Genomic DNA, 12,100 nt, shown 5'->3' on the forward strand with positions numbered 1-12,100 from the left:
GAGCTCTGAAAATCTCTTAGTAAAGCTAAATTTAGCTGCAAAATGCTTACCTATCAAATCTCATCAATGCAAAGAAACTTTGACAAAAACTATTTATGTAGAAATGAATAGAATAGAAATGATACTAAATTTAAAACTAAACTTAATGATTATCTTATATATAAAATTAACATTGTCAAAATGTTAGTTACCGTACTCCTCCGAAACGGCTTTACCGATTTTTACTAAATTTTATACGCGTATTCAGTAGGTCTGGGAATCGGCTACTATCTATTTTTCATACCGCTAAAGTGATTATTGTGTCCCTATCCAGCAAAAATATCTTTATTGCTTTAACAAAAATTTTTTTGTTTTTTTGACATAAATTTTTTTATATTTTTGAAAAAGAAAACTTGCTATGATATGAAGAGTTGTTGTCTATGAAAATACTGAATTCATAAAACTGCCCCCTAATTTCTGCACTATCGTTGATTCCCAAAATGCTCTCATTGACCGCGTATTTCCAGATGTACACATACAATACATAAATCATGGGTGGCTGGCAGAAAGAGCCATTAGCAGCAAAAAAACGTGGACGTTGATGAATTAAACTTCAAGATAAAACAGACATTGCCAGGCGACTTAATATCATACAAATCGATCGATACAGTTTGTGATACCAACGAAGTTGTAAACTATCCAGCAGAGTTTATAAACTCACTGGATTTGCCAGGCATGCCACCACACATTTTACGACTGAAAGTTGGATCACCGATTATTTTACTTCGGAATTTGAACCCACCACGGCTATGCAATAGTACGCGATTGGTAATTAAAAAATTGATGAAAAACATTATCGAAGCCACCATTTTGAATGGCAAGTTCCGAAACGAAAAAGTTTTATTGCCACGAATTCCAATGATTCTCACAGACAAGCCAATTTAATTCAAACGCGTTCAATTTCCTATTAGATTGGCATTTGCAAAGACCATCAATAAGTCACAAGGCCAAACGATGTCTGTCTGCGGTCTTATATATAAAATTTCCATGTCACAATGTTAGTTACCGTACTCCTCCGAAACGGCTTTGCCGATTTTTACCAAATTTTATATGCGTATTCAGTATTGATCGTGGTACAAATCCACCTAAATCTACACTCACTGCATTTTTTGAATTGTGTAATAGTACGGATGATTTTGGTGCGTTTGCAAGAACATTACTCTATTCACAAGTACCACGCTATTTCACATGGGCTCAAAAATGGATGCCTCGCAAGCAAGTTTCACCAGTTGATGCATGTCTCAATTTATTTAAATCGAACGCTTATTTACAGTTAATCCAAGACACACTGATTGTTTTTATCTTCGACTGTTGTTGGTTAATGTTACTGGCCCATTATCATTATTATTATTTACAGTCAATCCAAGACAATTTAAATTTGAAGATACAACAGTTGTTGCCAGGGAACTTGGTATCATACAAATCTATTGATTTTAAATTAATAATTTAATAAATAAACTATAATACTTAAAAAATAATATTTGTTTTGGCGTTTTTATTTTATTTTCCTTTTCGTTCATAGCGCTCCAATGCCTATTTCATGCATATACCACAGACTTACACACTTATAATAAGTAAATTACTTTTTGTCTACACTAGAATTTATATAGAAACTAGAAATAATTTATAAGGCAAAACAACGTTTGTCGGGTTATCTAGTATTATATAAAAGATAGAAATACAAACATTTTGGATTGATCTAAACTGTGATAAATGAATGGTGTTTTATTTGAACACATTGGAACAAAATATATGCATATAAGATAATAACTATTAATTACACGATGAAATTCTATCCATTAAATTGGTTCATATACTGCAATTTTCAAAAAGCTTTTATTTTAATTTTATCTAAGTGGCTATCTAAGTATGAGCGTGACTTTGGGTACCCAAACCATTATTCAGTTTATCATTATCTAAAAGGTAAAATTAGTTCCACAATAGTGAAATGACATCTATTTATATATGTTCAGTATTCTACTTATCCTCACAACAACTTTATTAGGGCCACTCAGATTATAGTCAGAAGAAAGCTCTCTATATCTCTTTCTGTTAACTTTATTAATTATGAAATTTTTGTCGATTATTTTTTAAATTAATTAAATTTCAATAAACATTCTAATAGTTCCAATGCAAAATATTATTATTTTATACGTAGATCATATAACAAATTTACTAAAATTATTAATTAAGTTTCATTCTTAGCTTATCAAATATATTTAATTTAATTATATCTATAACTGAACCTCAGTTACCAATTAGAGGTCCATAATATAAGCATATGTGGTTATTTAAAAAATACTGAAGATCGCAATTAAAACTCCACATTTCAAAGCGCTCGAAAAGTATTTTAGAATATTTTATTTTAGTCTCTAATCCACTTGTAAATTACATGTAAAAACGCACTTATAAAATATATAAATAATTATTAAATTGTATTTTTTTTGTACTTTCGAGTTTCTTTGTTTATAGAATCACTTTAATTTGTGGCACAATCACCACAGCAAAGAAAGTTTTGTTGTAGTTCAGTACCAGAACCAAAACCGCACTTCCGGCAGGCAGAGAATTATTTTATAAATACGAGTACAATTTTCCTTTACCAGTTGTTTGGGCTGAATGGGTTGTTGGTGATATATTTTTTGTTTATTCAGTTGTTTAGTACTACAAGGTTCTGTCTTCAAAGTGTCATTTTTAATATGAAACGTAACCACTTAAGAGTTTCTAAAATTAAATAAGAGTTCACAACAAAAAAATCCTTAACAAACGCAAATAATAAAAGTTTTGCCTACAATATTTTATACTTGAAGGCATTTGTGTGATGTTCTCAGAAACTTCAAGAAAATCCTTAAAAAAGGTGTTTTTGTTTTTATTTTAAATTTGATATGTAAATATTTTGTAACGTAGTGCATTCACTTATGAGAAATAGACAGCAAATATTTATTCATTTTCTTCGTATATTTTTTTTAAGTTTTTATATACAAATTAAAATAAAATGTTAAGTGGAGATGAATTAAGGATTTACTTGGAACCCTCTAGCCATTACTGTATAACAAGAGTAAACTTAATTTGTGTATAAATTTTTGTGAGCTTTCAATAGCATAAAAACAGTTTTAAATACAAAACGTTTACAAGTTTTCTGCTTCTATTAATTTTATATAATAAATAGTCTTTAAATTGATATTATATATATTTGGAACAACAATATATATTGTGTTAAACTAACAGCAATATGCAATTTTTTGGAATCATTTTTAAATGGAAGACTATAAATTATTATATTAAATTTATTTTTAATTTAAATGGAGAGGTTTTTATCGAATAATAATAAAATTGCAACAACAAACATTTTTATTATTTTTAATTAATCAAATTTTTGACTGACCATTTAACTGTTTCGAGTATTGCCGTTCTGTCCCATCATCACTGATCTTAGAATTATTTCTTTCTTGAGCCTGCAAGTACCAAGGATTGAGCTCATGCCCTGCCAAATTTGAAGCTCAGAGTCAGCGTTCAACTGACCCAAAGCTGTACTTGACTTGTATGGTCGAAGTTTGAGTTTTGTTAATTTGTTATGAAAGTTCATTAACAAATTCACTTGCTGTGTTATATATGAGAACAAAATCATATACAAACTATAGATTAATTGAATTAATTAATTATATTTTTTTATTTTTAATTGTTAAATTTCAACACAATAATTCAATGATTTAAAATAAATAAAACTTAAGCAAAATAGATATCTGTTATATATTCTGATTAAAAACTTCGTATTCATATTGATCGAAGTGTGTGTAATCTTTATGTTATTTTTTCATTATAACTAAATCGAGCAATTTATTAATATATGAAATTTGCAATAATCAGAACGAAAATTTAAGCCTCAACCACAGTTAAGTTCTTAACCATTAAAACTGTTAAGAAAGTTTTTTATTTAAAATAGTGCGAAATATTGATTACTGAACAGATCCTTGTAATTTTTTTTTTCTACACTTTATATGGCATAAATATTTCGGATAAATATGTTATTAAATTGTTTATATTTTCAAATTTATATTTTACAATAGGCTTCAATCTAAGATAGGCTTCAATAGGCGATAGGCTTCAATCTTGGAGGGAGCTATAAGCTTGCACATGTCTATCTTAAATCAGATTAATGCACTATTTCAATCTTGTTAATGTGGCATTAATCATATACAATAAATAATGTCTTTTAAAAATTATTGTAGTTAATTGTGACAAATATTACCGCATTATTATTTTATTTTAATATTAATTATATTTTATAATCTTTGTAATTTATGTACGTTTAATCTCAAGTATTACTTTAAAACATAAATTATTATTATTTTTTTAGAACACACTACGGTTGAAATATAAAGTCTCTTTCAATCAAAGGGACTTAAGTGTTAATACTAAATTTTGACCACAATGTGAATAAAAGCGTTGCAGTTATTTTGTTTTTGAGTTGCCACTTAAAGCCCAAAAAGTTTGGCATTAAAAGGTTTGGTTAGCCTCAAAAAAAATAAGAAAATTCAAATGTGCATTTGTGGTTTAAGCCACAAAAAAGGACGAAAAATTTGCACATTTAGAAAAAAAGGGTTTTTTACGCTAATGTTGAGGCTCTGTTGGAAATTTTGGTGCTAGAAAAAGTTTAGTTTGCACTTCTGGTTGATGTGTAACAAATTCATTTGTACACTTCTATATAATGCAACAGCTTAAAATTAAAGTTAAAACAATTAAAACTTTTAAAATATTTGCAAGTAGCTTAATTACAATACTAAACCTTTTAGTTTAAAAAAGCCATGCACTGCAGAACAATGTGTCACGTGTGGTATGAGTGACATTTTTTTAGTTAAAACAGAATTGCTGTAATCAGTATTGTGTACAATTCTTGTATTTATTATATATATATATGTAAATGTATTGTATGCAGTATATAATTGCATATGTAAAATAAACACATATTATTGATGCTTTTTGTGGCATTGTTTCATTTGAAAAGCATTGTTTTTAGCCTGAACTTATACATTCTATTTATGTTAGGTGGTATAGTCATTGTTGTATTAAATGAAAACAAAAATACGTTTAACAAAAAATTAATCTTTTTAGCATTTAAATTTTTTATTTGACAAAACCCAATCAAAAATACGTTTAAAGCTATCGATGTAAAGGTTTATGCTTTCCTTTGTTCACGCCAACCAACAATTTAATACAACTTTTATCCTGATTATAAAGTGACACCATAAAAACCATAAAATTGAACAATATCGTCCTTGTGTACACTATCGCCATCTTCATCAACATGTTTGTCAACCCCCATTGTTGCTTCATCAATATTACAACAAAATAAAAAACAAATATAAAAGGAAAGATGAAAGAAAAGTCACACCACAACGACACACACACACATACTCAAAAGTATCCTGTAATGCATTTGTGTATTGATGAAAATATATATATATGTGCACACACACACATACACCAAAAAAAAAAAAGAGCACTTCATAGCAAAGGATAAAAAAGGATCACTTGTGGTAAGCTGCAACATATAATCAAACGTTTTAAAATGTATGCGTATACACGTACATGTTTAAAAGGATAAACTTAAATAAAATGAAGGAGAAATGTTGTGGCTCAGAAAGGATATTATACAAGCTTACTAGCTTATGGATGTGTGTACCGTACTTTTATCGAGCAAAAGCATAACATGGCTTAAGTGAATGTTTTCAAGTCTCTTGTATGCATTAAACAATGGCATATATTGCACTAAAGGGATAACGTAAGATATTTTTAAACTTTAAACAAAAAATTTTAAATACGAAAACAACTAAATACTTTAATAAAATCGGTTTGTCGATTTAATAGTTCAATATTGGTGATGTTTATTTATCGGTATGTCAAGAGGCTTTAACCAAAAGTATATAAATGATTTCATTTTGAGGTAAAAAAATTACTTAAGGGCGAAGCTTAGGCAAATGAAAAAGTAACTACGGTAATAATAAATAGACAAAACTGATTTTTCCAAACAGATTCTTTAATGTTGAATTTTAAAGTATTGATAATATAAAACTTGCAATGAGTTCCTAATTTTAATGAACTTGTATTTTAAAAATACAAGATAATAAATACGAATCCAAATGTATTTATTTAGCAATATATTGAAACTCTTTTTCTTCTTTGTTTATTGAAATGTGAGATAGAGTCTAAAGCACTTTTGCTTAATAGTATCTGTGACCACTTAGGTGATCCACTATAATAGAGCTTCGTTGAATTCTGATAATAACTTATTCAGTTGAATTTTCTCTCTAGTTTAAAACTTACTATATCTTTCTTGTGGAATATATAATGCATTTAATTTAAGATAATTTAATTCAGAATTTGTTTAAGCATCCTCAGAATACAACAATTAGAGCGCTCTGTCTTTGAAATACTTTTGGACGCTCTCGACTCTTAAGTCAATATATTTATCTGTATTCCTCACATAACATTGAACTCTTAGAATACGCCTCAATTGATTTTTTTTACAACTTTGAAGTCTTCTTGTGATGGATAGAGCAATATTACAATAAACTCACAACCAAAATTTAGTTTAGATTTAATTACTTATTTATAAAACAGAGTTCCATTTTTGAAATCTTCTTGTGATGGATAGAGCAATATTACAATAAACTCACAGCCAAAATTTAGTTTGGATTTAATTACTTATTTATAAAACAGAGTTCCATTTTTCACACTTAAATTACACTTAACACCTTTTATGGTATTATTGAATTCAGAGCATTCACACTTATATTACAAGCGTTATTGGCCTATATACTCCCTAACCAAATTCATGTTCACATTCACAGTTATATTATCATGGTTTTTGACCTATATACTCTCTAACCAAATATATCTTCTGTCAAAAGTTAGATCTACCATTTTACATTATATTACATTATCTTTCCACATAATTCACTTTTATTTTATTGGATTTTGATTTTTACATCTTGCAACATAAATACAAATATATACATATATATATATTATATATATTTGTATATATATAATATAAAAATATAACATTTTTCAGCATTTACTCTAGTTTTCCAACTTTTTAATAATCTTAATTTCATTATCGTTGTAAATTATTTACAGCCAAATTAGTATTTTTGTCAGTATAAATAATACATGTGTCGTCAGCAAAGAGCGAAATTACGTTCATTGATTGCAAAAGAAAATAAAGGAGATGATGGGGATACTTATTAGACATCCGCCTTAAAAATCTTTATTGATGAAAAATAGTTTTGAACTTTTACCAAGAACTTGTTATGTGATTAAAAGTAAGGCAAAAGTTTAATTATTTCAACTTCTATCATTCTTTTCCAGTTTGCCGATCAAACTGTTATGCCATGCCTTATTAAACGTCGTGGCGATATCAAACACAATTGATCCAATAGATATCATTTGGCTGAGACCTTTTTCTTAGTTTGAGAAACTCTTGCCAGGTTTAGATTAGTAGAAATGATATCCAAACTTTTCTTTAGAAATTATATCTTATATTTGAATCTTGCGAAATAAAATTCTTTCCATGTCCTGAAAAGAACACTGTAACTACAGATTCACAGAAAGACTGCATTAATGATAGCTCTGATTGTTATTATACTGATACACATGCATGTAGGAATTTCTTTTTTTTCTAAATTCCTAAGAAAAGTGCTGATATTTGCCTCATTTGTTGAAGATAAAGTTCCAACTTCCCTAATTAATAAAATATTCATCACGATTCTATTAATTTGCTCTTCATTTGGTTTATTTTCAACTAATTCAGAATTGAGCGTAAATTGGCTCTTCAAAGATTTTGCAAAAACATCTGCTTTTTCCTTTATAGTGTAGCATCAACCGATATTATAACGCATTGCAGATATTACAGAAATTGTCTTTAATCGCAAGTATTTGCTTAACTTCCAGAAGGAATTGCCAACTGTGTCAATATTATTTAAAAATTCGCCTCATTTTTCGTTTCAGAACAAATATAATTTTTCGAATTAAATTTGTTAGATGCAACGGTCACCTCTCCGAATAATATTCCTAATGTTTGTATTGATACTAAATATCATCATATCAATTACTCAGTATATTAGGGATATCGATATCTTTTCATTAAAAATGAGTTTTATTTTTGCACAATTATTTTAATATTAATAAACAAATTCAATTTATATACGAAGCTACTTTTATATCAAAATGGCCTCCAGCATTTATTGAATTACAGGTAATATGAGTCTGAAACAGTTTATGATTATTGCGCTGAGATATTTAATTTATTAAATTACGTAAATATGTGATACTCAGTTAAGTAAAACAAACAATAAATGAAATATTTTAATCACATAAAAATATATTATCTGAAATCTGAGATTTATTGAGTTCCTTAAATATTACAAAATTACGTAAATAACCGAAAAGCCACATATTTTAGTTTAAACAATTATTACTAAATATGTAATATTAAAAATATTTAAATATTTTATTAAACAAAGCAAATGTTCAATGAATACGAAATATGTAATTAAATGCTACCAAATATTTAAAATTTAACAACCGAAAATAAATACTTAATTGCATCCTAAATTTAAAATTTCGCATGACTAATTCTATTTAAATCAAATTTTATTTTTTTTATATAAAAAATTACAAAAACTCGATAATCGAAAATTTAAATTTAATAATACCACAACAGGAAATTATATTTGATATAAGTAAAGTAATTAAAATTAAACGCTAGACACAGTTTTATTAAAAATAATATATGTGTTAATAAAAAAATTGAATTCTAAATATCATGAAAAAACGCAGAAAATAATAAATCATCATATGATTTGAAACTATAGACTATATCAAGTCCAGAACTCAACCGAGTTCTTTTAAAAACAAAATTACTTAAGCGCGATGCAGACTATCATTTTTGAATATCATTCAAGTTGCGGTCTCTCTTGCTCAAATTTATTCTAGCGACCGAACTGAAACATGTTCACATTCAAGAGTTGTCGTTCAAACAAAATTTTTGAAAAATAAGGGTGTTTGCGAACGCTGTAAGTGTATTTCGCACATTGGAAGTCTGTTAATGCAACCACGCAAAAATATTCTCTTGAATGACGAATATGAGAAGCTGAATAATATACTCACTAAAATTTTTATAAACACACCAACATGTTGATTGAGTGTCATTCAAAGGTGCAGACTATTATTTTTGAGTGTCATTTATGGATATTCTCTCTTGAATGACACTCAAAAATGATAGTCTGCACCGCGCTTTATGTTTGATAAAACTTCCTTCTGAGTGTAAAAAATGCATGGTTGCAAACAATAAATACAATATGGTTCTTATTGAATATTAGAGAGACCCAAAAGTACTAACTAAGAGTGTCGTGCGATACAAACAAATTCTAAAAAGTTGATTAAATTAAGTTAAGACGAAATTTCACGATTATATGGTCCAATTTTTAATGAAGAAATGGTTTAGTTTTGATTCTTATGCAAATTTAAATAAATTGAATAAACTGTTTCAATATTTTAAAGAATAAACTACAATAATTTAAAGGTGATATATATCTGAAGAAATATAAGTATAAGTATTGATTTTATATTCAGTTCAATATTTTTAGAATTTTTTTTTTTCATCTGTTAACCGTATATAATTGTTCTAATACAAATGCCAGGTATTTTAAATACAATTTGATATAGTTTAAAAACTGATGTACATTTTTTATTAAATAAATACTCATTAAAGTATTAAAAAAATACTTAATTTAAATCAAATGTAGTCAATTTTGTTAGCAATTTAAATTAGTTTAATTTTTTCTTAAATTTTATTTATATATGCAACAGATTACAATTTAATAAAAAACATTAAAAAAAATACTTTTAGGATAAATTTAGGATAATAAAACTCTTCTTATGTGTGATACTATGTGTTATGTCCTGATTATAATATAATATTGTTTTTTATAGCTTACAATAGATTATAGCTTAATGCAAAATATTTAAAAGTTAAATAATATAAGCAAAAATTAATACGCTTTGCTGATCAAAATAAAAATGTCCTTTTCACGGTTCAATACATTAGTCTAAAGTGAATAGGTAAACGGAAATTTATGCTAAAAGGATGCAGGCCATAAAATGTGTTGCGTTCAAAAGGACTTCAAAATATGCAAATGTTTGCAAATATTACGCCTACATAAATTTGCGATTATACAAATATAAATATATGAATGGTCAAAATGATACCATATCAGAAAGATAAAAGGTATAATTTTATTTTATTTATAAATTTTAAATTTCAATTTTTAGTGTTTTATTTAATAAAGATGAAAGAAATGTTTGTTTTACCAAAAATATTAATTTCAAAGAGTTTAAAATAGACCCCGGGCTAAAAATAAAAAATTGAAAGAACATTTACTTTCACTAAATATTAATATATTTTATCGCTATTTATTTTTATATTCCTACTTATTTTTATATCCAGAGTTATTCATTTTATATTTCCAAAACTAAACGAAAAAAAAAATACTTGATTAAAATTTACATTTCAATATATCGTTTGGGGTTTGTATTAAATGTGAAATACCATACCATTCTAATGTTTTCCATATGACATCATACGATATTTTGACATTATTCTCGATGTCCTGTCAGCATATATCTTGTAACAAAATAGCTTAACTTTAATTTGATAGAATTTTTTCTCAATTTCTTGATGATTGAATGGAATAGAGTTGAAATAAACAGAGTACCGGCTCCTAATGGAGTAAATCACCGCGACTATAGTTAATCCTTTATGCTGCTACAAACCCTACCCGAACAAAAGGCATTCCGCCTTTCGAATGGAAGCCAAAATGTCAGCCGTTGAGGACCTCATAATGTCAGGAGAAGTAATTCCCCACCTAGTCACGTTCTCCTGGCGCAGATTAAGGCTGAACAGTCACAGAGAATATGATTGAAAGTCTCGTCTGCTTCTAAGCAGAGTCGACAATCTATCATTTCGGGTAGACTCATTTTGTTAAGGTGACAACGCAGTCCATGCTGACCGTTGTTATCCTATATGATAACAAATACACAGATGTGTGTTTAACTATCGCTCCAATTGGAGCACAGGGTGGTATAGTTTGACGGATATCGTTTCCAAAACGTCAAGAGTTTGAGTATTATCCACTTAATTCATATCAGTAAAATTGTCAGTTTCAATTTCACGCCATAAAAAATTGGTAATCATTGTGATTACCGCATTCAGAGTCTGTGCAATAACTTCCAGACGAAATAGTATATCATACATTCATTTTTTTTGGATTTTACTGGTACAGATGTGACAATTTTTTTTATAGACATATCCGTCAAGCGATAAATGAAGCTCATCTAGTGTTAGTGTCAATTATCCAACAAAAATATGCTCTATGTATTTTATTCTGAGCTTGCATTAGTTAATGTTTTAGCTGACTTTCATAAGGACAGGAACCCGAAATCAAATACAAAGTACGCTATAGTGTGCTGTAAATTACTCCTCAAATGCTATGCGCAGCATAGTGAAATTGATTTTTTTTTGACAATTTCTCCAACAAATGTAATTATCAACGTTTAGATAATATCCAGATCTATTATGTATCCAGTTTCCTCAAATTTTTTCACTGTTTTTCCTTTAGTGCGCTTAAATGAATGATAAATTCGTCCGTTATTTCATAATACACGAAATGCAGAATACTTACTGCCTGTCGAATCACAAGTTGTGTGGTCAATTTGGAAGATGTTCGATGGTTGCTAAAAGTTTCTTATTGAATATGGAAAACCGTAAACCAAACATGGGATGCATTGAGTGTTAGTTCTGTTTGTCATATACCACGAAACAGTGCTGCGAATTCAGAACCACGTAATGAGTAACCCTTGCTATATGATTATATATTATTTGATTTGCTCAAAAAAAATGTTAAAAAATCTTTCCACGCTGGAGAACCCTATATTTACCACCACTGATTAATTACTTTAATGCAAAAAATGTGATTTTTTTATGTTTGTAGCTATTGTATAT

General features: G+C 27.9%; 1 protein-coding gene across 3 annotated transcripts in view; it reads right to left on the bottom strand.

Annotated features, from left to right (window-relative positions):
* Window positions 1-12,100, bottom strand: part of LOC119672527 (calcium-binding mitochondrial carrier protein SCaMC-2) — a 159,457-nt gene that overhangs the window by 63,174 nt on the left and 84,183 nt on the right. The window lies entirely within an intron of this gene.

Source organism: Teleopsis dalmanni, chromosome 1, assembly GCF_002237135.1.
Source record: "Teleopsis dalmanni isolate 2A chromosome 1, ASM223713v2, whole genome shotgun sequence".
Classification (NCBI taxonomy): Eukaryota; Metazoa; Arthropoda; class Insecta; order Diptera; family Diopsidae; genus Teleopsis; species Teleopsis dalmanni.